At 54.8% G+C, this 26,921-nt stretch overlaps 30 non-coding genes across 30 annotated transcripts; 20 read left to right on the top strand and 10 right to left on the bottom strand.

Moving 5' to 3' along the window:
• The first annotated feature begins 546 nt into the window (after window positions 1-546).
• trnaf-gaa (transfer RNA phenylalanine (anticodon GAA)) lies at window positions 547-619 on the top strand. The gene has a single exon. It is a non-coding gene; the product is annotated as a tRNA-Phe (tRNA).
• A 109-nt stretch (window positions 620-728) lies between these two features.
• trnav-aac (transfer RNA valine (anticodon AAC)) lies at window positions 729-801 on the top strand. Its single transcript has one exon. It is a non-coding gene; the product is annotated as a tRNA-Val (tRNA).
• A 560-nt stretch (window positions 802-1,361) lies between these two features.
• trnah-gug (transfer RNA histidin (anticodon GUG)) lies at window positions 1,362-1,433 on the bottom strand. The gene has a single exon. It is a non-coding gene; the product is annotated as a tRNA-His (tRNA).
• Window positions 1,434-2,159: 726 nt separating this feature from the next.
• trnag-ccc (transfer RNA glycine (anticodon CCC)) lies at window positions 2,160-2,232 on the top strand. The gene has a single exon. It is a non-coding gene; the product is annotated as a tRNA-Gly (tRNA).
• A 1,887-nt stretch (window positions 2,233-4,119) lies between these two features.
• Window positions 4,120-4,192, top strand: trnav-aac (transfer RNA valine (anticodon AAC)). The gene has a single exon. It is a non-coding gene; the product is annotated as a tRNA-Val (tRNA).
• A 560-nt stretch (window positions 4,193-4,752) lies between these two features.
• On the bottom strand, window positions 4,753-4,824 carry trnah-gug (transfer RNA histidin (anticodon GUG)). The gene has a single exon. It is a non-coding gene; the product is annotated as a tRNA-His (tRNA).
• A 726-nt stretch (window positions 4,825-5,550) lies between these two features.
• On the top strand, window positions 5,551-5,623 carry trnag-ccc (transfer RNA glycine (anticodon CCC)). The gene has a single exon. It is a non-coding gene; the product is annotated as a tRNA-Gly (tRNA).
• A 1,887-nt stretch (window positions 5,624-7,510) lies between these two features.
• Window positions 7,511-7,583, top strand: trnav-aac (transfer RNA valine (anticodon AAC)). Its single transcript has one exon. It is a non-coding gene; the product is annotated as a tRNA-Val (tRNA).
• A 560-nt stretch (window positions 7,584-8,143) lies between these two features.
• On the bottom strand, window positions 8,144-8,215 carry trnah-gug (transfer RNA histidin (anticodon GUG)). Its single transcript has one exon. It is a non-coding gene; the product is annotated as a tRNA-His (tRNA).
• A 726-nt stretch (window positions 8,216-8,941) lies between these two features.
• trnag-ccc (transfer RNA glycine (anticodon CCC)) lies at window positions 8,942-9,014 on the top strand. The gene has a single exon. It is a non-coding gene; the product is annotated as a tRNA-Gly (tRNA).
• A 1,887-nt stretch (window positions 9,015-10,901) lies between these two features.
• Window positions 10,902-10,974, top strand: trnav-aac (transfer RNA valine (anticodon AAC)). Its single transcript has one exon. It is a non-coding gene; the product is annotated as a tRNA-Val (tRNA).
• A 560-nt stretch (window positions 10,975-11,534) lies between these two features.
• trnah-gug (transfer RNA histidin (anticodon GUG)) lies at window positions 11,535-11,606 on the bottom strand. Its single transcript has one exon. It is a non-coding gene; the product is annotated as a tRNA-His (tRNA).
• Window positions 11,607-11,807: 201 nt separating this feature from the next.
• Window positions 11,808-11,879, top strand: trnae-uuc (transfer RNA glutamic acid (anticodon UUC)). Its single transcript has one exon. It is a non-coding gene; the product is annotated as a tRNA-Glu (tRNA).
• A 453-nt stretch (window positions 11,880-12,332) lies between these two features.
• Window positions 12,333-12,405, top strand: trnag-ccc (transfer RNA glycine (anticodon CCC)). The gene has a single exon. It is a non-coding gene; the product is annotated as a tRNA-Gly (tRNA).
• A 1,887-nt stretch (window positions 12,406-14,292) lies between these two features.
• On the top strand, window positions 14,293-14,365 carry trnav-aac (transfer RNA valine (anticodon AAC)). Its single transcript has one exon. It is a non-coding gene; the product is annotated as a tRNA-Val (tRNA).
• A 560-nt stretch (window positions 14,366-14,925) lies between these two features.
• trnah-gug (transfer RNA histidin (anticodon GUG)) lies at window positions 14,926-14,997 on the bottom strand. Its single transcript has one exon. It is a non-coding gene; the product is annotated as a tRNA-His (tRNA).
• A 726-nt stretch (window positions 14,998-15,723) lies between these two features.
• Window positions 15,724-15,796, top strand: trnag-ccc (transfer RNA glycine (anticodon CCC)). Its single transcript has one exon. It is a non-coding gene; the product is annotated as a tRNA-Gly (tRNA).
• A 1,869-nt stretch (window positions 15,797-17,665) lies between these two features.
• trnav-aac (transfer RNA valine (anticodon AAC)) lies at window positions 17,666-17,738 on the top strand. The gene has a single exon. It is a non-coding gene; the product is annotated as a tRNA-Val (tRNA).
• A 560-nt stretch (window positions 17,739-18,298) lies between these two features.
• Window positions 18,299-18,370, bottom strand: trnah-gug (transfer RNA histidin (anticodon GUG)). Its single transcript has one exon. It is a non-coding gene; the product is annotated as a tRNA-His (tRNA).
• A 726-nt stretch (window positions 18,371-19,096) lies between these two features.
• Window positions 19,097-19,169, top strand: trnag-ccc (transfer RNA glycine (anticodon CCC)). Its single transcript has one exon. It is a non-coding gene; the product is annotated as a tRNA-Gly (tRNA).
• Window positions 19,170-19,789: 620 nt separating this feature from the next.
• Window positions 19,790-19,861, bottom strand: trnad-guc (transfer RNA aspartic acid (anticodon GUC)). Its single transcript has one exon. It is a non-coding gene; the product is annotated as a tRNA-Asp (tRNA).
• Window positions 19,862-20,874: 1,013 nt separating this feature from the next.
• trnaf-gaa (transfer RNA phenylalanine (anticodon GAA)) lies at window positions 20,875-20,947 on the top strand. Its single transcript has one exon. It is a non-coding gene; the product is annotated as a tRNA-Phe (tRNA).
• Window positions 20,948-21,056: 109 nt separating this feature from the next.
• Window positions 21,057-21,129, top strand: trnav-aac (transfer RNA valine (anticodon AAC)). The gene has a single exon. It is a non-coding gene; the product is annotated as a tRNA-Val (tRNA).
• Window positions 21,130-21,689: 560 nt separating this feature from the next.
• trnah-gug (transfer RNA histidin (anticodon GUG)) lies at window positions 21,690-21,761 on the bottom strand. The gene has a single exon. It is a non-coding gene; the product is annotated as a tRNA-His (tRNA).
• Window positions 21,762-21,962: 201 nt separating this feature from the next.
• On the top strand, window positions 21,963-22,034 carry trnae-uuc (transfer RNA glutamic acid (anticodon UUC)). Its single transcript has one exon. It is a non-coding gene; the product is annotated as a tRNA-Glu (tRNA).
• Window positions 22,035-22,487: 453 nt separating this feature from the next.
• On the top strand, window positions 22,488-22,560 carry trnag-ccc (transfer RNA glycine (anticodon CCC)). The gene has a single exon. It is a non-coding gene; the product is annotated as a tRNA-Gly (tRNA).
• A 1,887-nt stretch (window positions 22,561-24,447) lies between these two features.
• trnav-aac (transfer RNA valine (anticodon AAC)) lies at window positions 24,448-24,520 on the top strand. The gene has a single exon. It is a non-coding gene; the product is annotated as a tRNA-Val (tRNA).
• Window positions 24,521-25,080: 560 nt separating this feature from the next.
• Window positions 25,081-25,152, bottom strand: trnah-gug (transfer RNA histidin (anticodon GUG)). Its single transcript has one exon. It is a non-coding gene; the product is annotated as a tRNA-His (tRNA).
• Window positions 25,153-25,878: 726 nt separating this feature from the next.
• On the top strand, window positions 25,879-25,951 carry trnag-ccc (transfer RNA glycine (anticodon CCC)). Its single transcript has one exon. It is a non-coding gene; the product is annotated as a tRNA-Gly (tRNA).
• Window positions 25,952-26,571: 620 nt separating this feature from the next.
• On the bottom strand, window positions 26,572-26,643 carry trnad-guc (transfer RNA aspartic acid (anticodon GUC)). Its single transcript has one exon. It is a non-coding gene; the product is annotated as a tRNA-Asp (tRNA).
• Window positions 26,644-26,921: the final 278 nt, after the last annotated feature.

Below are 26,921 nucleotides of genomic sequence, written 5' to 3' on the forward strand. Positions count from 1 at the left end.
CATCTCCTCTGCTCTGCGGCTCCTGCGGAGTGGAGTCCTGCCTGGAGCCGTGTTTGCAGGCGGCGGCTCCCCGCGCTCTGTCTGTGCGTCGTGTCCAAGAGCTCCTGGGAGGAAGAGAGAGCCCTCCCACTCGGGTGCTTTTCCACGGTCTGTGTGAGGAGGGGCGGGTGTGTCCAGTAGCTTATCGAGCGGAAGCCTGGGGCGGCGGAGAGCTGTGATCGTGCAGACCTTGAGGTGTCACCTCTTTGTCTGCTTTCCCGCCCCCCCTCCGCCCAAGCTCTGCTCCAGAGTAGCCCGGCAACCCCTCACACCTGCACGTGTCACAACCTAAGGTGTGGTCATGAGACACCCATGGGGTGCTGTTCTGTTCTTGCTAATTGTTTCCTGCCCGTCGCAGGCAGGAGTCCATGCGAGGAAGATGCGCTGGACAGAGCTCAGAGGGCGCAGCTGGGTGGCTTTCCTTCTGAGTGACGTTCCTGCAACACTCTCCCGCTCCTCTTGGTGCGCTCATGCCGCTGGAGCAGGTGGCTGTGGGCTCTGTGCACTGCCGAAATAGCTCAGTTGGGAGAGCGTTAGACTGAAGATCTAAAGGTCCCTGGTTCGATCCCGGGTTTCGGCATTTTGTTTCATCGCGCCCTTTGTTCCTCTCTCCAGCGCCCCCTGCCTAAAGTGACGCTTCCCTTTCTCAGCCCGAAACGCAAGCGAGACACCAGCAGCGGTCCCTGCAGGTTTCCGTAGTGTAGCGGCTATCACGTTCGCCTAACACGCGAAAGGTCCCCGGTTCGAGACCGGGCGGAAACAGCCTCTTGTTGCACGCTCCTGTACTTCACAGAGGTTTTGAGCGACCGGTCATTTGTTCCCAATGTATTTCCGGTGCCTTCATGCACTCTTGTACCAAATGCACGTTCCTTCTGTACGCGGAGCCGATCATTTGCAATTGGGCTGTGCCGACAGACCAGGACGAGCTCTGTCGGCTCAAAAGCAGCGCAGGACCTGCAAGAACAACAGAAAGATTAGCATCCAGTGAGCCCAAGATCTCATCAAGAATCGGCTCCAGCAACAGGGCTGGGCGCATTGTTCCATTCTCCGACCACTCTCGGTGTAAACAAGTCCCTCCTGGTCTCTGCTTGAAATGCACTTTCCTGCGTTTGCTTTGGTGTAACTGGCTTCCCCTGCATGGGCGAATGTGAAGAAGATCCTTAGTAAGTCGTTGAAGAAAACCGAGAAGAGGTCGGAGTGGCCTCTGTCGTTCATCAACGATCCAGTCAGGCAGTACTCCTCTGTAAAGCGCCGTTCGTTCACATCGATTGGCTTTTTTTTGCCTTCATTCGCGCAAGTAGTAAAAGCAGACGCCCCTATTCTGCCGTGACCCGGATTCGAACCGGGGTTGTTGCGGCCACAACGCAAAGTACTGACCACTATACGATCACGGCGAGTTACCGATACACACATGGTAGGGCGGAAAAGGCTGTGCTCTCTTCGTGTGACCTAATTCGGAAAAGTCCTGACGTTGCATTTCAACTGAGCCCCAGTATACATCGACCCTTCGACACTCTGAGTGACAACTCTCTTGCGTGTTTTCTCATATTTATGTAGTTTGCTTGCATGATGCCCGGAACAGCGGGGTTGTGTGCTCCCATATGGTCTAGCGGTTAGGATTCCTGGTTTTCACCCAGGCGGCCCGGGTTTGACTCCCGGTATGGGAACGTGTCAGTTTTGCCTCCTGCTTTCCAAAAGATCAGCACCGTGTACGAAGGAGCCGCATTAAAACCACTCGAACGTGCAAAACGCGCGAGAAGAGGGGGCGCTTGTTTCCAACCGAAGACTTCTCGCGTGTGAGACGAGCTGATCATCGCTGCAGGAGGTGGGAGGGTTACTCTGGTAGACAGGGCTGACCTTCGGCAATAGGATTTATACTCTCCAAGATGATATTTGCACTTTCTGGAGAGGCGATTTTCTCCACTTCAGTAGCCCGATTTCGTCGATTGCGTGGAGAGGGCTGTAGAATGTGGCGCCGCTTTTCCTGCTCCGTCCATGACAGGCGTGCTGGTCTCTGGAGAGAGAGCACGGTCCATCAGCGCACTCCAATAAAGGCACTGGAAGCAGCTGAATCGCATTGGCGAAGCTCAGCACTGGGCCGCTGGGAAGGGTTTGCTACCGTTTCCGTAGTGTAGTGGTTATCACGTTTGCCTCCCACGCGAAAAGTCCCTGGTTCGAAACTGGGCGGAAACAGACCGGCTCCTTTTGTCGCCACGCACAAAAGGGGATTGGGGATTCGCCTAGCGCTGTGATCGCACAGACCCACTCACCTCTTAGTGTGGCGGGATCTGCACAGTGCATGTCGCAGCGCATCCTGCTTTCACTCCAATGCGCGTCCTGATGTACCCCAGTCTCCCGCGTGACAGGTGGGGATAATCACCACTATACTAACGAGGAAGACATCGCTCTCTCCGACCCCCGGCATCGTGTCCCGACCCACCGTGCTGGAAGCCGACGCGTGCTGTGATTTCTTTACGGAGCAGAAATGACAACCGAGGAGCCGAGAGATCATTTCAGCATTTCGCGTCTGAACAGAAAACACAAACGACCAATTCGGAATGACTTGCCTTTGACGCTTATCAAAGCGTTCTTTGTGCATCGAACAGACCCATTCACCTCTTAGTGTGGCGGGATCTGCACAGTGCATGTCGCAGCGCTTCCTGCTTTCACTTCAATGTGCTTTCTGATGTCGAGTCGTGTGCCGTGCGGAGGCTCTGAAAGCGAGAGCAATGAAAAGGTGCACGACGCTGTGAAAGAAAACAGAGAAGTGAAAGGCAGTCCTTTCTCTAAGGAGGTAAAAGAAAAGCTTTCTACTCCCCGTTGGGGAATCGAACCCCGGTCTCACGCGTGACAGGCTGGGATACTTGCCACTATACTAACGAGGAAGACATCACAACCTTCGATCCCCGGCATCGTGTCCCGACCCACCGTGCTGGAAGGCGACGCGTGCTGTGATTCCTTTACGGAGCAGAAATGACAACCGAGGAGCCTAGAGATCATTTCAGCATTTCGCGTCTGAACGGAAAACACAAACGACCAACTCGGAATGACTTGCTTTTGACGCTTTTCAAAGCGTTCTTTGTGCACGACGACTGCGCCGCCTAGCAGATACAAATGGGTTGTACAACTCTGAACTAGCAAATGGAAGAGGGCTAAGCCCCCTCTCTTTTAGCCCAGGTTCGATCTGTCTCCCAGAATCACCAGGGCGCACGCACACACACACACCCGTGCCGTTGAAGTGCTCTGCTTCATTTCTAAGGGCAACTCAACATTCACTCCTACCCCGAGAACAGAAAAGACAGCGTCCGCAGCAACAACAGCTCAGGTCTCTGCACAGGAACTAAGCTGCCCCCATCTCCTCTGCTCTGCGGCTCCTGCGGAGTGGAGTCCTGCCTGGAGCCGTGTTTGCAGGCGGCGGCTCCCCGCGCTCTGTCTGTGCGTCGTGTCCAAGAGCTCCTGGGAGGAAGAGAGAGCCCTCCCACTCGGGTGCTTTTCCACGGTCTGTGTGAGGAGGGGCGGGTGTGTCCAGTAGCTTATCGAGCGGAAGCCTGGGGCGGCGGAGAGCTGTGATCGTGCAGACCTTGAGGTGTCACCTCTTTGTCTGCTTTCCCGCCCCCCCTCCGCCCAAGCTCTGCTCCAGAGTAGCCCGGCAACCCCTCACACCTGCACGTGTCACAACCTAAGGTGTGGTCATGAGACACCCATGGGGTGCTGTTCTGTTCTTGCTAATTGTTTCCTGCCCGTCGCAGGCAGGAGTCCATGCGAGGAAGATGCGCTGGACAGAGCTCAGAGGGCGCAGCTGGGTGGCTTTCCTTCTGAGTGACGTTCCTGCAACACTCTCCCGCTCCTCTTGGTGCGCTCATGCCGCTGGAGCAGGTGGCTGTGGGCTCTGTGCACTGCCGAAATAGCTCAGTTGGGAGAGCGTTAGACTGAAGATCTAAAGGTCCCTGGTTCGATCGCGGGTTTCGGCATTTTGTTTCATCGCGCCCTTTGTTCCTCTCTCCAGCGCCCCCTGCCTAAAGTGACGCTTCCCTTTCTCAGCCCGAAACGCAAGCGAGACACCAGCAGCGGTCCCTGCAGGTTTCCGTAGTGTAGCGGCTATCACGTTCGCCTAACACGCGAAAGGTCCCCGGTTCGAGACCGGGCGGAAACAGCCTCTTGTTGCACGCTCCTGTACTTCACAGAGGTCTTGAGCGACCGGTCATTTGTTCCCAATGTATTTCCGGTGCCTTCATGCACTCTTGTACCAAACGCACGTTCCTTCTGTACGCGGAGCCGATCATTTGCAATTGGGCTGTGCCGACAGACCAGGACGAGCTCTGTCGGCTCAAAAGCAGCGCAGGACCTGCAAGAACAACAGAAAGATTAGTATCCAGTGAGCCCAAGAGCTCATCAAGAATCGGCTCCAGCAACAGGGCTGGGCGCATTGTTCCATTCTCCGACCACTCTCGGTGTAAACAAGTCTCTCCTGGTCTCTGCTTGAAATGCACTTTCCTGCGTTTGCTTTGGTGTAACTGGCTTCCCCTGCATGGGCGAATGTGAAGAAGATCCTTAGTAAGTCGTTGAAGAAAACCGAGAAGAGGTCGGAGTGGCCTCTGTCGTTCATCAACGATCCAGTCAGGCAGTACTCCTCTGTAAAGCGCCGTTCGTTCACATCGATTGGCTTTCTTTTGCCTTCATTCGCGCAAGTAGTAAAAGTAGATGCCCCTATTCTGCCGTGACCCGGATTCGAACCGGGGTTGTTGCGGCCACAACGCAAAGTACTGACCACTATACGATCACGGCGAGTTACCGATACACACATGGTAGGGCGGAAAAGGCTGTGCTCTCTTCGTGTGACCTAATTCGGAAAAGTCCTGACGTTGCATTTCAACTGAGCCCCAGTATACATCGACCGTTCGACACTCTGAGTGACAACTCTCTTGCGTGTTTTCTCATATTTATGTAGTTTGCTTGCATGATGCCCGGAACAGCGGGGTTGTGTGCTCCCATATGGTCTAGCGGTTAGGATTCCTGGTTTTCACCCAGGCGGCCCGGGTTTGACTCCCGGTATGGGAACGTGTCAGTTTTGCCTCCTGCTTTCCAAAAGATCAGCACCGTGTACGAAGGAGCCGCATTAAAACCACTCGAACGTGCAAAACGCGCGAGAAGAGGGGGCGCTTGTTTCCAACCGAAGACTTCTCGCGTGTGAGACGAGCTGATCATCGCTGCAGGAGGTGGGAGGGTTACTCTGGTAGACAGGGCTGACCTTCGGCAATAGGATTTATACTCTCCAAGATGATATTTGCACTTTCTGGAGAGGCGATTTTCTCCACTTCAGTAGCCCGATTTCGTCGATTGCGTGGAGAGGGCTGTAGAATGTGGCGCCGCTTTTCCTGCTCCGTCCATGACAGGCGTGCTGGTCTCTGGAGAGAGAGCACGGTCCATCAGCGCACTCCAATAAAGGCACTGGAAGCAGCTGAATCGCATTGGCGAAGCTCAGCACTGGGCCGCTGGGAAGGGTTTGCTACCGTTTCCGTAGTGTAGTGGTTATCACGTTTGCCTCCCACGCGAAAAGTCCCTGGTTCGAAACTGGGCGGAAACAGACCGGCTCCTTTTGTCGCCACGCACAAAAGGGGATTGGGGATTCGCCTAGCGCTGTGATCGCACAGACCCACTCACCTCTTAGTGTGGCGGGATCTGCACAGTGCATGTCGCAGCGCATCCTGCTTTCACTCCAATGCGCGTCCTGATGTACCCCAGTCTCCCGCGTGACAGGTGGGGATAATCACCACTATACTAACGAGGAAGACATCGCTCTCTCCGACCCCCGGCATCGTGTCCCGACCCACCGTGCTGGAAGCCGACGCGTGCTGTGATTTCTTTACGGAGCAGAAATGACAACCGAGGAGCCGAGAGATCATTTCAGCATTTCGCGTCTGAACAGAAAACACAAACGACCAATTCGGAATGACTTGCCTTTGACGCTTATCAAAGCGTTCTTTGTGCATCGAACAGACCCATTCACCTCTTAGTGTGGCGGGATCTGCACAGTGCATGTCGCAGCGCTTCCTGCTTTCACTTCAATGTGCTTTCTGATGTCGAGTCGTGTGCCGTGCGGAGGCTCTGAAAGCGAGAGCAATGAAAAGGTGCACGACGCTGTGAAAGAAAACAGAGAAGTGAAAGGCAGTCCTTTCTCTAAGGAGGTAAAAGAAAAGCTTTCTACTCCCCGTCGGGGAATCGAACCCCGGTCTCACGCGTGACAGGCTGGGATACTTGCCACTATACTAACGAGGAAGACATCACACCCTTCGATCCCCGGCATCGTGTCCCGACCCAGCGTGCTGGAAGGCGACGCGTGCTGTGATTCCTTTACGGAGCAGAAATGACAACCGAGGAGCCTAGAGATCATTTCAGCATTTCGCGTCTGAACGGAAAACACAAACGACCAACTCGGAATGACTTGCTTTTGACGCTTTTCAAAGCGTTCTTTGTGCACGACGACTGCGCCGCCTAGCAGATACAAATGGGTTGTACAACTCTGAACTAGCAAATGGAAGAGGGCTAAGCCCCCTCTCTTTTAGCCCAGGTTCGATCTGTCTCCCAGAATCACCAGGGCGCACGCACACACACACACCCGTGCCGTTGAAGTGCTCTGCTTCATTTCTAAGGGCAACTCAACATTCACTCCTACCCCGAGAACAGAAAAGACAGCGTCCGCAGCAACAACAGCTCAGGTCTCTGCACAGGAACTAAGCTGCCCCCATCTCCTCTGCTCTGCGGCTCCTGCGGAGTGGAGTCCTGCCTGGAGCCGTGTTTGCAGGCGGCGGCTCCCCGCGCTCTGTCTGTGCGTCGTGTCCAAGAGCTCCTGGGAGGAAGAGAGAGCCCTCCCACTCGGGTGCTTTTCCACGGTCTGTGTGAGGAGGGGCGGGTGTGTCCAGTAGCTTATCGAGCGGAAGCCTGGGGCGGCGGAGAGCTGTGATCGTGCAGACCTTGAGGTGTCACCTCTTTGTCTGCTTTCCCGCCCCCCCTCCGCCCAAGCTCTGCTCCAGAGTAGCCCGGCAACCCCTCACACCTGCACGTGTCACAACCTAAGGTGTGGTCATGAGACACCCATGGGGTGCTGTTCTGTTCTTGCTAATTGTTTCCTGCCCGTCGCAGGCAGGAGTCCATGCGAGGAAGATGCGCTGGACAGAGCTCAGAGGGCGCAGCTGGGTGGCTTTCCTTCTGAGTGACGTTCCTGCAACACTCTCCCGCTCCTCTTGGTGCGCTCATGCCGCTGGAGCAGGTGGCTGTGGGCTCTGTGCACTGCCGAAATAGCTCAGTTGGGAGAGCGTTAGACTGAAGATCTAAAGGTCCCTGGTTCGATCCCGCGTTTCGGCATTTTGTTTCATCGCGCCCTTTGTTCCTCTCTCCAGCGCCCCCTGCCTAAAGTGACGCTTCCCTTTCTCAGCCCGAAACGCAAGCGAGACACCAGCAGCGGTCCCTGCAGGTTTCCGTAGTGTAGCGGCTATCACGTTCGCCTAACACGCGAAAGGTCCCCGGTTCGAGACCGGGCGGAAACAGCCTCTTGTTGCACGCTCCTGTACTTCACAGAGGTCTTGAGCGACCGGTCATTTGTTCCCAATGTATTTCCGGTGCCTTCATGCACTCTTGTACCAAACGCACGTTCCTTCTGTACGCGGAGCCGATCATTTGCAATTGGGCTGTGCCGACAGACCAGGACGAGCTCTGTCGGCTCAAAAGCAGCGCAGGACCTGCAAGAACAACAGAAAGATTAGCATCCAGTGAGCCCAAGATCTCATCAAGAATCGGCTCCAGCAACAGGGCTGGGCGCATTGTTCCATTCTCCGACCACTCTCGGTGTAAACAAGTCCCTCCTGGTCTCTGCTTGAAATGCACTTTCCTGCGTTTGCTTTGGTGTAACTGGCTTCCCCTGCATGGGCGAATGTGAAGAAGATCCTTAGTAAGTCGTTGAAGAAAACCGAGAAGAGGTCGGAGTGGCCTCTGTCGTTCATCAACGATCCAGTCAGGCAGTACTCCTCTGTAAAGCGCCGTTCGTTCACATCGATTGGCTTTTTTTTGCCTTCATTCGCGCAAGTAGTAAAAGCAGACGCCCCTATTCTGCCGTGACCCGGATTCGAACCGGGGTTGTTGCGGCCACAACGCAAAGTACTGACCACTATACGATCACGGCGAGTTACCGATACACACATGGTAGGGCGGAAAAGGCTGTGCTCTCTTCGTGTGACCTAATTCGGAAAAGTCCTGACGTTGCATTTCAACTGAGCCCCAGTATACATCGACCGTTCGACACTCTGAGTGACAACTCTCTTGCGTGTTTTCTCATATTTATGTAGTTTGCTTGCATGATGCCCGGAACAGCGGGGTTGTGTGCTCCCATATGGTCTAGCGGTTAGGATTCCTGGTTTTCACCCAGGCGGCCCGGGTTTGACTCCCGGTATGGGAACGTGTCAGTTTTGCCTCCTGCTTTCCAAAAGATCAGCACCGTGTACGAAGGAGCCGCATTAAAACCACTCGAACGTGCAAAACGCGCGAGAAGAGGGGGCGCTTGTTTCCAACCGAAGACTTCTCGCGTGTGAGACGAGCTGATCATCGCTGCAGGAGGTGGGAGGGTTACTCTGGTAGACAGGGCTGACCTTCGGCAATAGGATTTATACTCTCCAAGATGATATTTGCACTTTCTGGAGAAGCGATTTTCTCCACTTCAGTAGCCCGATTTCGTCGATTGCGTGGAGAGGGCTGTAGAATGTGGCGCCGCTTTTCCTGCTCCGTCCATGACAGGCGTGCTGGTCTCTGGAGAGAGAGCACGGTCAATCAGCGCACTCCAATAAAGGCACTGGAAGCAGCTGAATCGCATTGGCGAAGCTCAGCACTGGGCCGCTGGAAAGGGTTTGCTACCGTTTCCGTAGTGTAGTGGTTATCACGTTTGCCTCCCACGCGAAAAGTCCCTGGTTCGAAACTGGGCGGAAACAGACCGGCTCCTTTTGTCGCCACGCACAAAAGGGGATTGGGGATTCGCCTAGCGCTGTGATCGCACAGACCCACTCACCTCTTAGTGTGGCGGGATCTGCACAGTGCATGTCGCAGCGCATCCTGCTTTCACTCCAATGCGCGTCCTGATGTACCCCAGTCTCCCGCGTGACAGGTGGGGATAATCACCACTATACTAACGAGGAAGACATCGCTCTCTCCGACCCCCGGCATCGTGTCCCGACCCACCGTGCTGGAAGCCGACGCGTGCTGTGATTTCTTTACGGAGCAGAAATGACAACCGAGGAGCCGAGAGATCATTTCAGCATTTCGCGTCTGAACAGAAAACACAAACGACCAACTCGGAATGACTTGCCTTTGACGCTTATCAAAGCGTTCTTTGTGCATCGAACAGACCCATTCACCTCTTAGTGTGGCGGGATCTGCACAGTGCATGTCGCAGCGCTTCCTGCTTTCACTTCAATGTGCTTTCTGATGTCGAGTCGTGTGCCGTGCGGAGGCTCTGAAAGCGAGAGCAATGAAAAGGTGCACGACGCTGTGAAAGAAAACAGAGAAGTGAAAGGCAGTCCTTTCTCTAAGGAGGTAAAAGAAAAGCTTTCTACTCCCCGTCGGGGAATCGAACCCCGGTCTCACGCGTGACAGGCGGGGATACTTGCCACTATACTAACGAGGAAGACATCACACCCTTCGATCCCCGGCATCGTGTCCCGACCCAGCGTGCTGGAAGGCGACGCGTGCTGTGATTCCTTTACGGAGCAGAAATGACAACCGAGGAGCCGAGAGATCATTTCAGCATTTCGCGTCTGAACGGAAAACACAAACGACCAACTCGGAATGACTTGCTTTTGACGCTTTTCAAAGCGTTCTTTGTGCACGACGACTGCGCCGCCTAGCAGATACAAATGGGTTGTACAACTCTGAACTAGCAAATGGAAGTGGGCTAAGCCCCCTCTCTTTTAGCCCAGGTTCGATCTGTCTCCCAGAATCACCAGGGCGCACGCACACACACACACCCGTGCCGTTGAAGTGCTCTGCTTCATTTCTAAGGGCAACTCAACATTCACTCCTACCCCGAGAACAGAAAAGACAGCGTCCGCAGCAACAACAGCTCAGGTCTCTGCACAGGAACTAAGCTGCCCCCATCTCCTCTGCTCTGCGGCTCCTGCGGAGTGGAGTCCTGCCTGGAGCCGTGTTTGCAGGCGGCGGCTCCCCGCGCTCTGTCTGTGCGTCGTGTCCAAGAGCTCCTGGGAGGAAGAGAGAGCCCTCCCACTCGGGGGCTTTTCCACGGTCTGTGTGAGGAGGGGCGGGTGTGTCCAGTAGCTTATCGAGCGGAAGCCTGGGGCGGCGGAGAGCTGTGATCGTGCAGACCTTGAGGTGTCACCTCTTTGTCTGCTTTCCCGCCCCCCCTCCGCCCAAGCTCTGCTCCAGAGTAGCCCGGCAACCCCTCACACCTGCACGTGTCACAACCTAAGGTGTGGTCATGAGACACCCATGGGGTGCTGTTCTGTTCTTGCTAATTGTTTCCTGCCCGTCGCAGGCAGGAGTCCATGCGAGGAAGATGCGCTGGACAGAGCTCAGAGGGCGCAGCTGGGTGGCTTTCCTTCTGAGTGACGTTCCTGCAACACTCTCCCGCTCCTCTTGGTGCGCTCATGCCGCTGGAGCAGGTGGCTGTGGGCTCTGTGCACTGCCGAAATAGCTCAGTTGGGAGAGCGTTAGACTGAAGATCTAAAGGTCCCTGGTTCGATCCCGGGTTTTGGCATTTTGTTTCATCGCGCCCTTTGTTCCTCTCTCCAGCGCCCCCTGCCTAAAGTGACGCTTCCCTTTCTCAGCCCGAAACGCAAGCGAGACACCAGCAGCGGTCCCTGCAGGTTTCCGTAGTGTAGCGGCTATCACGTTCGCCTAACACGCGAAAGGTCCCCGGTTCGAGACCGGGCGGAAACAGCCTCTTGTTGCACGCTCCTGTACTTCACAGAGGTCTTGAGCGACCGGTCATTTGTTCCCAATGTATTTCCGGTGCCTTCATGCACTCTTGTACCAAACGCACGTTCCTTCTGTACGCGGAGCCGATCATTTGCAATTGGGCTGTGCCGACAGACCAGGACGAGCTCTGTCGGCTCAAAAGCAGCGCAGGACCTGCAAGAACAACAGAAAGATTAGCATCCAGTGAGCCCAAGATCTCATCAAGAATCGGCTCCAGCAACAGGGCTGGGCGCATTGTTCCATTCTCCGACCACTCTCGGTGTAAACAAGTCCCTCCTGGTCTCTGCTTGAAATGCACTTTCCTGCGTTTGCTTTGGTGTAACTGGCTTCCCCTGCATGGGCGAATGTGAAGAAGATCCTTAGTAAGTCGTTGAAGAAAACCGAGAAGAGGTCGGAGTGGCCTCTGTCGTTCATCAACGATCCAGTCAGGCAGTACTCCTCTGTAAAGCGCCGTTCGTTCACATCGATTGGCTTTTTTTTGCCTTCATTCGCGCAAGTAGTAAAAGCAGACGCCCCTATTCTGCCGTGACCCGGATTCGAACCGGGGTTGTTGCGGCCACAACGCAAAGTACTGACCACTATACGATCACGGCGAGTTACCGATACACACATGGTAGGGCGGAAAAGGCTGTGCTCTCTTCGTGTGACCTAATTCGGAAAAGTCCTGACGTTGCATTTCAACTGAGCCCCAGTATACATCGACCGTTCGACACTCTGAGTGACAACTCTCTTGCGTGTTTTCTCATATTTATGTAGTTTGCTTGCATGATGCCCGGAACAGCGGGGTTGTGTGCTCCCATATGGTCTAGCGGTTAGGATTCCTGGTTTTCACCCAGGTGGCCCGGGTTTGACTCCCGGTATGGGAACGTGTCAGTTTTGCCTCCTGCTTTCCAAAAGATCAGCACCGTGTACGAAGGAGCCGCATTAAAACCACTCGAACGTGCAAAACGCGCGAGAAGAGGGGGCGCTTGTTTCCAACCGAAGACTTCTCGCGTGTGAGACGAGCTGATCATCGCTGCAGGAGGTGGGAGGGTTACTCTGGTAGACAGGGCTGACCTTCGGCAATAGGATTTATACTCTCCAAGATGATATTTGCACTTTCTGGAGAGGCGATTTTCTCCACTTCAGTAGCCCGATTTCGTCGATTGCGTGGAGAGGGCTGTAGAATGTGGCGCCGCTTTTCCTGCTCCGTCCATGACAGGCGTGCTGGTCTCTGGAGAGAGAGCACGGTCCATCAGCGCACTCCAATAAAGGCACTGGAAGCAGCTGAATCGCATTGGCGAAGCTCAGCACTGGGCCGCTGGGAAGGGTTTGCTACCGTTTCCGTAGTGTAGTGGTTATCACGTTTGCCTCCCACGCGAAAAGTCCCTGGTTCGAAACTGGGCGGAAACAGACCGGCTCCTTTTGTCGCCACGCACAAAAGGGGATTGGGGATTCGCCTAGCGCTGTGATCGCACAGACCCACTCACCTCTTAGTGTGGCGGGATCTGCACAGTGCATGTCGCAGCGCATCCTGCTTTCACTCCAATGCGCGTCCTGATGTACCCCAGTCTCCCGCGTGACAGGTGGGGATAATCACCACTATACTAACGAGGAAGACATCGCTCTCTCCGACCCCCGGCATCGTGTCCCGACCCACCGTGCTGGAAGCCGACGCGTGCTGTGATTTCTTTACGGAGCAGAAATGACAACCGAGGAGCCGAGAGATCATTTCAGCATTTCGCGTCTGAACAGAAAACACAAACGACCAACTCGGAATGACTTGCCTTTGACGCTTATCAAAGCGTTCTTTGTGCATCGAACAGACCCATTCACCTCTTAGTGTGGCGGGATCTGCACAGTGCATGTCGCAGCGCTTCCTGCTTTCACTTCAATGTGCTTTCTGATGTCGAGTCGTGTGCCGTGCGGAGGCTCTGAAAGCGAGAGCAATGAAAAGGTGCACGACGCTGTGAAAGAAAACAGAGAAGTGAAAGGCAGTCCTTTCTCTAAGGAGGTAAAAGAAAAGCTTTCTACTCCCCGTCGGGGAATCGAACCCCGGTCTCACGCGTGACAGGCGGGGATACTTGCCACTATACTAACGAGGAAGACATCACACCCTTCGATCCCCGGCATCGTGTCCCGACCCAGCGTGCTGGAAGGCGACGCGTGCTGTGATTCCTTTACGGAGCAGAAATGACAACCGAGGAGCCGAGAGATCATTTCAGCATTTCGCGTCTGAACGGAAAACACAAACGACCAACTCGGAATGACTTGCTTTTGACGCTTTTCAAAGCGTTCTTTGTGCACGACGACTGCGCCGCCTAGCAGATACAAATGGGTTGTACAACTCTGAACTAGCAAATGGAAGTGGGCTAAGCCCCCTCTCTTTTAGCCCAGGTTCGATCTGTCTCCCAGAATCACCAGGGCGCACGCACACACACACACCCGTGCCGTTGAAGTGCTCTGCTTCATTTCTAAGGGCAACTCAACATTCACTCCTACCCCGAGAACAGAAAAGACAGCGTCCGCAGCAACAACAGCTCAGGTCTCTGCACAGGAACTAAGCTGCCCCCATCTCCTCTGCTCTGCGGCTCCTGCGGAGTGGAGTCCTGCCTGGAGCCGTGTTTGCAGGCGGCGGCTCCCCGCGCTCTGTCTGTGCGTCGTGTCCAAGAGCTCCTGGGAGGAAGAGAGAGCCCTCCCACTCGGGGGCTTTTCCACGGTCTGTGTGAGGAGGGGCGGGTGTGTCCAGTAGCTTATCGAGCGGAAGCCTGGGGCGGCGGAGAGCTGTGATCGTGCAGACCTTGAGGTGTCACCTCTTTGTCTGCTTTCCCGCCCCCCCTCCGCCCAAGCTCTGCTCCAGAGTAGCCCGGCAACCCCTCACACCTGCACGTGTCACAACCTAAGGTGTGGTCATGAGACACCCATGGGGTGCTGTTCTGTTCTTGCTAATTGTTTCCTGCCCGTCGCAGGCAGGAGTCCATGCGAGGAAGATGCGCTGGACAGAGCTCAGAGGGCGCAGCTGGGTGGCTTTCCTTCTGAGTGACGTTCCTGCAACACTCTCCCGCTCCTCTTGGTGCGCTCATGCCGCTGGAGCAGGTGGCTGTGGGCTCTGTGCACTGCCGAAATAGCTCAGTTGGGAGAGCGTTAGACTGAAGATCTAAAGGTCCCTGGTTCGATCCCGGGTTTTGGCATTTTGTTTCATCGCGCCCTTTGTTCCTCTCTCCAGCGCCCCCTGCCTAAAGTGACGCTTCCCTTTCTCAGCCCGAAACGCAAGCGAGACACCAGCAGCGGTCCCTGCAGGTTTCCGTAGTGTAGCGGCTATCACGTTCGCCTAACACGCGAAAGGTCCCCGGTTCGAGACCGGGCGGAAACAGCCTCTTGTTGCACGCTCCTGTACTTCACAGAGGTCTTGAGCGACCGGTCATTTGTTCCCAATGTATTTCCGGTGCCTTCATGCACTCTTGTACCAAACGCACGTTCCTTCTGTACGCGGAGCCGATCATTTGCAATTGGGCTGTGCCGACAGACCAGGACGAGCTCTGTCGGCTCAAAAGCAGCGCAGGACCTGCAAGAACAACAGAAAGATTAGCATCCAGTGAGCCCAAGATCTCATCAAGAATCGGCTCCAGCAACAGGGCTGGGCGCATTGTTCCATTCTCCGACCACTCTCGGTGTAAACAAGTCTCTCCTGGTCTCTGCTTGAAATGCACTTTCCTGCGTTTGCTTTGGTGTAACTGGCTTCCCCTGCATGGGCGAATGTGAAGAAGATCCTTAGTAAGTCGTTGAAGAAAACCGAGAAGAGGTCGGAGTGGCCTCTGTCGTTCATCAACGATCCAGTCAGGCAGTACTCCTCTGTAAAGCGCCGTTCGTTCACATCGATTGGCTTTTTTTTGCCTTCATTCGCGCAAGTAGTAAAAGCAGACGCCCCTATTCTGCCGTGACCCGGATTCGAACCGGGGTTGTTGCGGCCACAACGCAAAGTACTGACCACTATACGATCACGGCGAGTTACCGATACACACATGGTAGGGCGGAAAAGGCTGTGCTCTCTTCGTGTGACCTAATTCGGAAAAGTCCTGACGTTGCATTTCAACTGAGCCCCAGTATACATCGACCCTTCGACACTCTGAGTGACAACTCTCTTGCGTGTTTTCTCATATTTATGTAGTTTGCTTGCATGATGCCCGGAACAGCAGGGTTGTGTGCTCCCATATGGTCTAGCGGTTAGGATTCCTGGTTTTCACCCAGGCGGCCCGGGTTTGACTCCCGGTATGGGAACGTGTCAGTTTTGCCTCCTGCTTTCCAAAAGATCAGCACCGTGTACGAAGGAGCCGCATTAAAACCACTCGAACGTGCAAAACGCGCGAGAAGAGGGGGCGCTTGTTTCCAACCGAAGACTTCTCGCGTGTGAGACGAGCTGATCATCGCTGCAGGAGGTGGGAGGGTTACTCTGGTAGACAGGGCTGACCTTCGGCAATAGGATTTATACTCTCCAAGATGATATTTGCACTTTCTGGAGAGGCGATTTTCTCCACTTCAGTAGCCCGATTTCGTCGATTGCGTGGAGAGGGCTGTAGAATGTGGCGCCGCTTTTCCTGCTCCGTCCATGACAGGCGTGCTGGTCTCTGGAGAGAGAGCACGGTCCATCAGCGCACTCCAATAAAGGCACTGGAAGCAGCTGAATCGCATTGACTAAGCTCAGCACTGGGCCGCTGGGAAGGGTTTGCTACCGTTTCCGTAGTGTAGTGGTTATCACGTTTGCCTCCCACGCGAAAAGTCCCTGGTTCGAAACTGGGCGGAAACAGACCGGCTTCTTTTGTCGCCACGCACAAAAGGGGATTGGGGATTCGCCTAGCGCTGTGATCGCACAGACCCACTCACCTCTTAGTGTGGCGGGATCTGCACAGTGCATGTCGCAGCGCATCCTGCTTTCACTCCAATGCGCGTCCTGATGTACCCCAGTCTCCCGCGTGACAGGTGGGGATAATCACCACTATACTAACGAGGAAGACATCGCTCTCTCCGACCCCCGGCATCGTGTCCCGACCCACCGTGCTGGAAGCCGACGCGTGCTGTGATTTCTTTACGGAGCAGAAATGACAACCGAGGAGCCGAGAGATCATTTCAGCATTTCGCGTCTGAACAGAAAACACAAACGACCAACTCGGAATGACTTGCCTTTGACGCTTATCAAAGCGTTCTTTGTGCATCGAACAGACCCACTCACCTCTTAGTGTGGCAGGATCTGCACACTGCATGTCGCAGCGCTTCCTGCTTTCACTTCAATGTGCTTTCTGATGTCGAGTCGTGTGCCGTGCGGAGGCTCTGAAAGCGAGAGCAATGAAAAGGTGCACGACGCTGTGAAAGAAAACAGAGAAGTGAAAGGCAGTCCTTTCTCTAAGGAGGTAAAAGAAAAGCTTTCTACTCCCCGTCGGGGAATCGAACCCCGGTCTCCCACGTGACAGGCGGGGATACTTGCCACTATACTAACGAGGAAGACATCACACCCTTCGATCCCCGGCATCGTGTCCCGACCCAGCGTGCTGGAAGCCGACGCGTGCTGTGATTCCTTTACGGAGCAGAAATGACAACCGAGGAGCCGAGAGATCATTTCAGCATTTCGCGTCTGAACGGAAAACACAAACGACCAACTCGGAATGACTTGCTTTTGACGCTTTTCAAAGCGTTCTTTGTGCACGACGACTGCGCCGCCTAGCAGATACAAATGGGTTGTACAACTCTGAACTAGCAAATGGAAGTGAGCTAAGCCCCCTCTCTTTTAGCCCAGGTTCGATCTGTCTCCCAGAATCACCAGGGCGCACGCACACACACACACCCGTGCCGTTGAAGTGCTCTGCTTCATTTCTAAGGGCAACTCAACATTCACTCCTACCCCGAGAACAGAAAAGACAGCGTCCGCAGCAACAACAGCTCAGGTCTCTGCACAGGAACTAAGCTGCCCCCATCTCCTCTGCTCTGCGGCTCCTGCGGAGTGGAGTCCTGTCTGGAGCCGTGTTTGCAGGCGGCGGCTCCCCGCGCTCTGTCTGTGCGTCGTGTCCAAGAGCTCCTGGGAGGAAGAGAGAGCCCTCCCACTCGGGGGCTTTTCCACGGTCTGTGTGAGGAGGGGCGGGTGTGTCCAGTAGCTTATCGAGCGGAAGCCTGGGGCGGCGGAGAGCTGTGATCGTGCAGACCTTGAGGTGTCACCTCTTTGTCTGCTTTCCCGCCCCCCCTCCGCCCAAGCTCTGCTCCAGAGTAGCCCGGCAACCCCTCACACCTGCACGTGTCACAACCTAAGGTGTGGTCATGAGACACCCATGGGGTGCTGTTCTGTTCTTGTTAATTGTTTCCTGCCCGTCGCAGGCAGGAGTCCATGCGAGGAAGATGCGCTGGACAGAGCTCAGAGGGCGCAGCTGGGTGGCTTTCCTTCTGAGTGACGTTCCTGCAACACTCTCCCGCTCCTCTTGGTGCGCTCATGCCGCTGGAGCAGGTGGCTGTGGGCTCTGTGCACTGCCGAAATAGCTCAGTTGGGAGCGCGTTAGACTGAAGATCTAAAGGTCCCTGGTTCGATCGCGGGTTTCGGCATTTGTTCCTCTCTCCAGCGCCCCCTGCCTAAAGTGACGCTTCCCTTTCTCAGCCCGAAACGCAAGCGAGACACCAGCAGCGGTCCCTGCAGGTTTCCGTAGTGTAGCGGCTATCACGTTCGCCTAACACGCGAAAGGTCCCCGGTTCGAGACCGGGCGGAAACAGCCTCTTGTTGCACGCTCCTGTACTTCACAGAGGTCTTGAGCGACCGGTCATTTGTTCCCAATGTATTTCTGGTGCCTTCATGCACTCTTGTACCAAACGCACGTTCCTTCTGTACGCGGAGCCGATCATTTGCAATTGGGCTGTGCCGACAGACCAGGACGAGCTCTGTCGGCTCAAAAGCAGCGCAGGACCTGCAAGAACAACAGAAAGATTAGTATCCAGTGAGCCCAAGATCTCATCAAGAATCGGCTCCAGCAACAGGGCTGGGCGCATTGTTCCATTCTCCGACCACTCTCGGTGTAAACAAGTCTCTCCTGGTCTCTGCTTGAAATGCACTTTCCTGCGTTTGCTTTCGTGTAACTGGCTTCCCCTGCATGGGCGAATGTGAAGAAGATCCTTAGTAAGTCGTTGAAGAAAACCGAGAAGAGGTCGGAGTGGCCTCTGTCGTTCATCAACGATCCAGTCAGGCAGTACTCCTCTGTAAAGCGCCGTTCGTTCACATCGATTGGCTTTCTTTTGCCTTCATTCGCGCAAGTAGTAAAAGTAGACGCCCCTATTCTGCCGTGACCCGGATTCGAACCGGGGTTGTTGCGGCCACAACGCAAAGTACTGACCACTATACGATCACGGCGAGTTACCGATACACACATGGTAGGGCGGAAAAGGCTGTGCTCTCTTCGTGTGACCTAATTCGGAAAAGTCCTGACGTTGCATTTCAACTGAGCCCCAGTATACATCGACCCTTCGACACTCTGAGTGACAACTCTCTTGCGTGTTTTCTCATATTTATGTAGTTTGCTTGCATGATGCCCGGAACAGCGGGGTTGTGTGCTCCCATATGGTCTAGCGGTTAGGATTCCTGGTTTTCACCCAGGCGGCCCGGGTTTGACTCCCGGTATGGGAACGTGTCAGTTTTGCCTCCTGCTTTCCAAAAGATCAGCACCGTGTACGAAGGAGCCGCATTAAAACCACTCGAACGTGCAAAACGCGCGAGAAGAGGGGGCGCTTGTTTCCAACCGAAGACTTCTCGCGTGTGAGACGAGCTGATCATCGCTGCAGGAGGTGGGAGGGTTACTCTGGTAGACAGGGCTGACCTTCGGCAATAGGATTTATACTCTCCAAGATGATATTTGCACTTTCTGGAGAGGCGATTTTCTCCACTTCAGTAGCCCGATTTCGTCGATTGCGTGGAGAGGGCTGTAGAATGTGGCGCCGCTTTTCCTGCTCCGTCCATGACAGGCGTGCTGGTCTCTGGAGAGAGAGCACGGTCCATCAGCGCACTCCAATAAAGGCACTGGAAGCAGCTGAATCGCATTGGCGAAGCTCAGCACTGGGCCGCTGGGAAGGGTTTGCTACCGTTTCCGTAGTGTAGTGGTTATCACGTTTGCCTCCCACGCGAAAAGTCCCTGGTTCGAAACTGGGCGGAAACAGACCGGCTTCTTTTGTCGTCACGCACAAAAGGGGATTGGGGATTCGCCTAGCGCTGTGATCGCACAGACCCACTCACCTCTTAGTGTGGCGGGATCTGCACAGTGCATGTCGCAGCGCATCCTGCTTTCACTCCAATGCGCGTCCTGATGTACCCCAGTCTCCCGCGTGACAGGTGGGGATAATCACCACTATACTAACGAGGAAGACATCACACCCTTCGACCCCCGGCATCGTGTCCCGACCCACCGTGCTGGAAGCCGACGCGTGCTGTGATTCCTTTACGGAGCAGAAATGACAACCGAGGAGCCGAGAGATCATTTCAGCATTTCGCGTCTGAACAGAAAACACAAACGACCAACTCGGAATGACTTGCCTTTGACGCTTATCAAAGCGTTCTTTGTGCATCGAACAGACCCACTCACCTCTTAGTGTGGCGGGATCTGCACAGTGCATGTCGCAGCGCTTCCTGCTTTCACTTCAATGTGCTTTCTGATGTCGAGTCGTGTGCCGTGCGGAGGCTCTGAAAGCGAGAGCAATGAAAAGGTGCACGACGCTGTGAAAGAAAACAGAGAAGTGAAAGGCAGTCCTTTCTCTAAGGAGGTAAAAGAAAAGCTTTCGACTCCCCGTCGGGGAATCGAACCCCGGTCTCCCGCGTGACAGGCGGGGATACTTGCCACTATACTAACGAGGAAGACATCACACCCTTCGATCCCCGGCATCGTGTCCCGACCCAGCGTGCTGGAAGGCGACGCGTGCTGTGATTCCTTTACGGAGCAGAAATGACAACCGAGGAGCCGAGAGATCATTTCAGCATTTCGCGTCTGAACGGAAAACACAAACGACCAACTCGGAATGACTTGCTTTTGACGCTTTTCAAAGCGTTCTTTGTGCACGACGACTGCGCCGCCTAGCAGATACAAATGGGTTGTACAACTCTGAACTAGCAAATGGAAGAGGGCTAAGCCCCCTCTCTTTTAGCCCAGGTTCGATCTGTCTCCCAGAATCACCAGGGCGCACGCACACACACACACCCGTGCCGTTGAAGTGCTCTGTTTCATTTCTAAGGGCAACTCAACATTCACTCCTACCCCGAGAACAGAAAAGACAGCGTCCGCAGCAACAACAGCTCAGGTCTCTGCACAGGAACTAAGCTGCCCCCATCTCCTCTGCTCTGCGGCTCCTGCGGAGTGGAGTCCTGCCTGGAGCCGTGTTTGCAGGCGGCGGCTCCCCGCGCTCTGTCTGTGCGTCGTGTCCAAGAGCTCCTGGGAGGAAGAGAGAGCCCTCCCACTCGGGGGCTTTTCCACGGTCTGTGTGAGGAGGGGCGGGTGTGTCCAGTAGCTTATCGAGCGGAAGCCTGGGGCGGCGGAGAGCTGTGATCGTGCAGACCTTGAGGTGTCACCTCTTTGTCTGCTTTCCCGCCCCCCCTCCGCCCAAGCTCTGCTCCAGAGTAGCCCGGCAACCCCTCACACCTGCACGTGTCACAACCTAAGGTGTGGTCATGAGACACCCATGGGGTGCTGTTCTGTTCTTGCTAATTGTTTCCTGCCCGTCGCAGGCAGGAGTCCATGCGAGGAAGATGCGCTGGACAGAGCTCAGAGGGCGCAGCTGGGTGGCTTTCCTTCTGAGTGACGTTCCTGCAACACTCTCCCGCTCCTCTTGGTGCGCTCATGCCGCTGGAGCAGGTGGCTGTGGGCTCTGTGCACTGCCGAAATAGCTCAGTTGGGAGAGCGTTAGACTGAAGATCTAAAGGTCCCTGGTTCGATCCCGGGTTTCGGCATTTTGTTTCATCGCGCCCTTTGTTCCTCTCTCCAGCGCCCCCTGCCTAAAGTGACGCTTCCCTTTCTCAGCCCGAAACGCAAGCGAGACACCAGCAGCGGTCCCTGCAGGTTTCCGTAGTGTAGCGGCTATCACGTTCGCCTAACACGCGAAAGGTCCCCGGTTCGAGACCGGGCGGAAACAGCCTCTTGTTGCACGCTCCTGTACTTCACAGAGGTCTTGAGCGACCGGTCATTTGTTCCCAATGTATTTCCGGTGCCTTCATGCACTCTTGTACCAAACGCACGTTCCTTCTGTACGCGGAGCCGATCATTTGCAATTGGGCTGTGCCGACAGACCAGGACGAGCTCTGTCGGCTCAAAAGCAGCGCAGGACCTGCAAGAACAACAGAAAGATTAGCATCCAGTGAGCCCAAGATCTCATCAAGAATCGGCTCCAGCAACAGGGCTGGGCGCATTGTTCCATTCTCCGACCACTCTCGGTGTAAACAAGTCTCTCCTGGTCTCTGCTTGAAATGCACTTTCCTGCGTTTGCTTTGGTGTAACTGGCTTCCCCTGCATGGGCGAATGTGAAGAAGATCCTTAGTAAGTCGTTGAAGAAAACCGAGAAGAGGTCGGAGTGGCCTCTGTCGTTCATCAACGATCCAGTCAGGCAGTACTCCTCTGTAAAGCGCCGTTCGTTCACATCGATTGGCTTTTTTTTGCCTTCATTCGCGCAAGTAGTAAAAGCAGACGCCCCTATTCTGCCGTGACCCGGATTCGAACCGGGGTTGTTGCGGCCACAACGCAAAGTACTGACCACTATACGATCACGGCGAGTTACCGATACACACATGGTAGGGCGGAAAAGGCTGTGCTCTCTTCGTGTGACCTAATTCGGAAAAGTCCTGACGTTGCATTTCAACTGAGCCCCAGTATACATCGACCCTTCGACACTCTGAGTGACAACTCTCTTGCGTGTTTTCTCATATTTATGTAGTTTGCTTGCATGATGCCCGGAACAGCGGGGTTGTGTGCTCCCATATGGTCTAGCGGTTAGGATTCCTGGTTTTCACCCAGGCGGCCCGGGTTTGATTCCCGGTATGGGAACGTGTCAGTTTTGCCTCCTGCTTTCCAAAAGATCAGCACCGTGTACGAAGGAGCCGCATTAAAACCACTCGAACGTGCAAAACGCGCGAGAAGAGGGGGCGCTTGTTTCCAACCGAAGACTTCTCGCGTGTGAGACGAGCTGATCATCGCTGCAGGAGGTGGGAGGGTTACTCTGGTAGACAGGGCTGACCTTCGGCAATAGGATTTATACTCTCCAAGATGATATTTGCACTTTCTGGAGAGGCGATTTTCTCCACTTCAGTAGCCCGATTTCGTCGATTGCGTGGAGAGGGCTGTAGAATGTGGCGCCGCTTTTCCTGCTCCGTCCATGACAGGCGTGCTGGTCTCTGGAGAGAGAGCACGGTCCATCAGCGCACTCCAATAAAGGCACTGGAAGCAGCTGAATCGCATTGACTAAGCTCAGCACTGGGCCGCTGGGAAGGGTTTGCTACCGTTTCCGTAGTGTAGTGGTTATCACGTTTGCCTCCCACGCGAAAAGTCCCTGGTTCGAAACTGGGCGGAAACAGACCGGCTTCTTTTGTCGCCACGCACAAAAGGGGATTGGGGATTCGCCTAGCGCTGTGATCGCACAGACCCACTCACCTCTTAGTGTGGCGGGATCTGCACAGTGCATGTCGCAGCGCATCCTGCTTTCACTCCAATGCGCGTCCTGATGTACCCCAGTCTCCCGCGTGACAGGTGGGGATAATCACCACTATACTAACGAGGAAGACATCGCTCTCTCCGACCCCCGGCATCGTGTCCCGACCCACCGTGCTGGAAGCCGACGCGTGCTGTGATTTCTTTACGGAGCAGAAATGACAACCGAGGAACCGAGAGATCATTTCAGCATTTCGCGTCTGAACAGAAAACACAAACGACCAACTCGGAATGACTTGCCTTTGACGCTTATCAAAGCGTTCTTTGTGCATCGAACAGACCCACTCACCTCTTAGTGTGGCAGGATCTGCACACTGCATGTCGCAGCGCTTCCTGCTTTCACTTCAATGTGCTTTCTGATGTCGAGTCGTGTGCCGTGCGGAGGCTCTGAAAGCGAGAGCAATGAAAAGGTGCACGACGCTGTGAAAGAAAACAGAGAAGTGAAAGGCAGTCCTTTCTCTAAGGAGGTAAAAGAAAAGCTTTCTACTCCCCGTCGGGGAATCGAACCGCGGTCTCCCGCGTGACAGGCGGGGATACTTGCCACTATACTAACGAGGAAGACATCACACCCTTCGATCCCCGGCATCGTGTCCCGACCCAGCGTGCTGGAAGGCGACGCGTGCTGTGATTCCTTTACGGAGCAGAAATGACAACCGAGGAGCCGAGAGATCATTTCAGCATTTCGCGTCTGAACGGAAAACACAAACGACCAACTCGGAATGACTTGCTTTTGACGCTTTTCAAAGCGTTCTTTGTGCACGACGACTGCGCCGCCTAGCAGATACAAATGGGTTGTACAACTCTGAACTAGCAAATGGAAGTGGGCTAAGCCCCCTCTCTTTTAGCCCAGGTTCGATCTGTCTCCCAGAATCACCAGGGCGCACGCACACACACACACCCGTGCCGTTGAAGTGCTCTGCTTCATTTCTAAGGGCAACTCAACATTCACTCCTACCCCGAGAACAGAAAAGACAGCGTCCGCAGCAACAACAGCTCAGGTCTCTGCACAGGAACTAAGCTGCCCCCATCTCCTCTGCTCTGCGGCTCCTGCGGAGTGGAGTCCTGTCTGGAGCCGTGTTTGCAGGCGGCGGCTCCCCGCGCTCTGTCTGTGCGTCGTGTCCAAGAGCTCCTGGGAGGAAGAGAGAGCCCTCCCACTCGGGGGCTTTTCCACGGTCTGTGTGAGGAGGGGCGGGTGTGTCCAGTAGCTTATCGAGCGGAAGCCTGGGGCGGCGGAGAGCTGTGATCGTGCAGACCTTGAGGTGTCACCTCTTTGTCTGCTTTCCCGCCCCCCCTCCGCCCAAGCTCTGCTCCAGAGTAGCCCGGCAACCCCTCACACCTGCACGTGTCACAACCTAAGGTGTGGTCATGAGACACCCATGGGGTGCTGTTCTGTTCTTGCTAATTGTTTCCTGCCCGTCGCAGGCAGGAGTCCATGCGAGGAAGATGCGCTGGACAGAGCTCAGAGGGCGCAGCTGGGTGGCTTTCCTTCTGAGTGACGTTCCTGCAACACTCTCCCGCTCCTCTTGGTGCGCTCATGCCGCTGGAGCAGGTGGCTGTGGGCTCTGTGCACTGCCGAAATAGCTCAGTTGGGAGCGCGTTAGACTGAAGATCTAAAGGTCCCTGGTTCGATCGCGGGTTTCGGCATTTTGTTTCATCGCGCCCTTTGTTCCTCTCTCCAGCGCCCCCTGCCTAAAGTGACGCTTCCCTTTCTCAGCCCGAAACGCAAGCGAGACACCAGCAGTGGTCCCTGCAGGTTTCCGTAGTGTAGCGGCTATCACGTTCGCCTAACACGCGAAAGGTCCCCGGTTCGAGACCGGGCGGAAACAGCCTCTTGTTGCACGCTCCTGTACTTCACAGAGGTCTTGAGCGACCGGTCATTTGTTCCCAATGTATTTCTGGTGCCTTCATGCACTCTTGTACCAAACGCACGTTCCTTCTGTACGCGGAGCCGATCATTTGCAATTGGGCTGTGCCGACAGACCAGGACGAGCTCTGTCGGCTCAAAAGCAGCGCAGGACCTGCAAGAACAACAGAAAGATTAGTATCCAGTGAGCCCAAGATCTCATCAAGAATCGGCTCCAGCAACAGGGCTGGGCGCATTGTTCCATTCTCCGACCACTCTCGGTGTAAACAAGTCTCTCCTGGTCTCTGCTTGAAATGCACTTTCCTGCGTTTGCTTTCGTGTAACTGGCTTCCCCTGCATGGGCGAATGTGAAGAAGATCCTTAGTAAGTCGTTGAAGAAAACCGAGAAGAGGTCGGAGTGGCCTCTGTCGTTCATCAACGATCCAGTCAGGCAGTACTCCTCTGTAAAGCGCCGTTCGTTCACATCGATTGGCTTTCTTTTGCCTTCATTCGCGCAAGTAGTAAAAGTAGACGCCCCTATTCTGCCGTGACCCGGATTCGAACCGGGGTTGTTGCGGCCACAACGCAAAGTACTGACCACTATACGATCACGGCGAGTTACCGATACACACATGGTAGGGCGGAAAAGGCTGTGCTCTCTTCGTGTGACCTAATTCGGAAAAGTCCTGACGTTGCATTTCAACTGAGCCCCAGTATACATCGACCCTTCGACACTCTGAGTGACAACTCTCTTGCGTGTTTTCTCATATTTATGTAGTTTGCTTGCATGATGCCCGGAACAGCGGGGTTGTGTGCTCCCATATGGTCTAGCGGTTAGGATTCCTGGTTTTCACCCAGGCGGCCCGGGTTTGACTCCCGGTATGGGAACGTGTCAGTTTTGCCTCCTGCTTTCCAAAAGATCAGCACCGTGTACGAAGGAGCCGCATTAAAAGCACTCGAACGTGCAAAACGCGCGAGAAGAGGGGGCGCTTGTTTCCAACCGAAGACTTCTCGCGTGTGAGACGAGCTGATCATCGCTGCAGGAGGTGGGAGGGTTACTCTGGTAGACAGGGCTGACCTTCGGCAATAGGATTTATACTCTCCAAGATGATATTTGCACTTTCTGGAGAGGCGATTTTCTCCACTTCAGTAGCCCGATTTCGTCGATTGCGTGGAGAGGGCTGTAGAATGTGGCGCCGCTTTTCCTGCTCCGTCCATGACAGGCGTGCTGCTCTCTGGAGAGAGAGCACGGTCCATCAGCGCACTCCAATAAAGGCACTGGAAGCAGCTGAATCGCATTGGCGAAGCTCAGCACTGGGCCGCTGGGAAGGGTTTGCTACCGTTTCCGTAGTGTAGTGGTTATCACGTTTGCCTCCCACGCGAAAAGTCCCTGGTTCGAAACTGGGCGGAAACAGACCGGCTTCTTTTGTCGCCACGCACAAAAGGGGATTGGGGATTCGCCTAGCGCTGTGATCGCACAGACCCACTCACCTCTTAGTGTGGCGGGATCTGCACAGTGCATGTCGCAGCGCATCCTGCTTTCACTCCAATGCGCGTCCTGATGTACCCCAGTCTCCCGCGTGACAGGTGGGGATAATCACCACTATACTAACGAGGAAGACATCACACCCTTCGACCCCCGGCATCGTGTCCCGACCCACCGTGCTGGAAGCCGACGCGTGCTGTGATTCCTTTACGGAGCAGAAATGACAACCGAGGAGCCGAGAGATCATTTCAGCATTTCGCGTCTGAACAGAAAACACAAACGACCAACTCGGAATGACTTGCCTTTGACGCTTATCAAAGCGTTCTTTGTGCATCGAACAGACCCACTCACCTCTTAGTGTGGCGGGATCTGCACAGTGCATGTCGCAGCGCTTCCTGCTTTCACTTCAATGTGCTTTCTGATGTCGAGTCGTGTGCCGTGCGGAGGCTCTGAAAGCGAGAGCAATGAAAAGGTGCACGACGCTGTGAAAGAAAACAGAGAAGTGAAAGGCAGTCCTTTCTCTAAGGAGGTAAAAGAAAAGCTTTCGACTCCCCGTCGGGGAATCGAACCCCGGTCTCCCGCGTGACAGGCGGGGATACTTGCCACTATACTAACGAGGAAGACATCACACCCTTCGATCCCCGGCATCGTGTCCCGACCCAGCGTTCTGGAAGGCGACGCGTGCTGTGATTCCTTTACGGAGCAGAAATGACAACCGAGGAGCCGAGAGATCATTGCAGCATTTCGCGTCTGAACGGAAAACACAAACGACCAACTCGGAATGACTTGCTTTTGACGCTTTTCAAAGCGTTCTTTGTGCACGACGACTGCGCCGCCTAGCAGATACAAATGGGTTGTACAACTCTGAACTAGCAAATGGAAGAGGGCTAAGCCCCCT

This window comes from Atractosteus spatula, unplaced genomic scaffold (assembly GCF_055471065.1).
Source record: "Atractosteus spatula isolate fAtrSpa1 unplaced genomic scaffold, fAtrSpa1.hap1 Scaffold_30, whole genome shotgun sequence".
NCBI lineage: Eukaryota > Metazoa > Chordata > Actinopteri > Semionotiformes > Lepisosteidae > Atractosteus > Atractosteus spatula.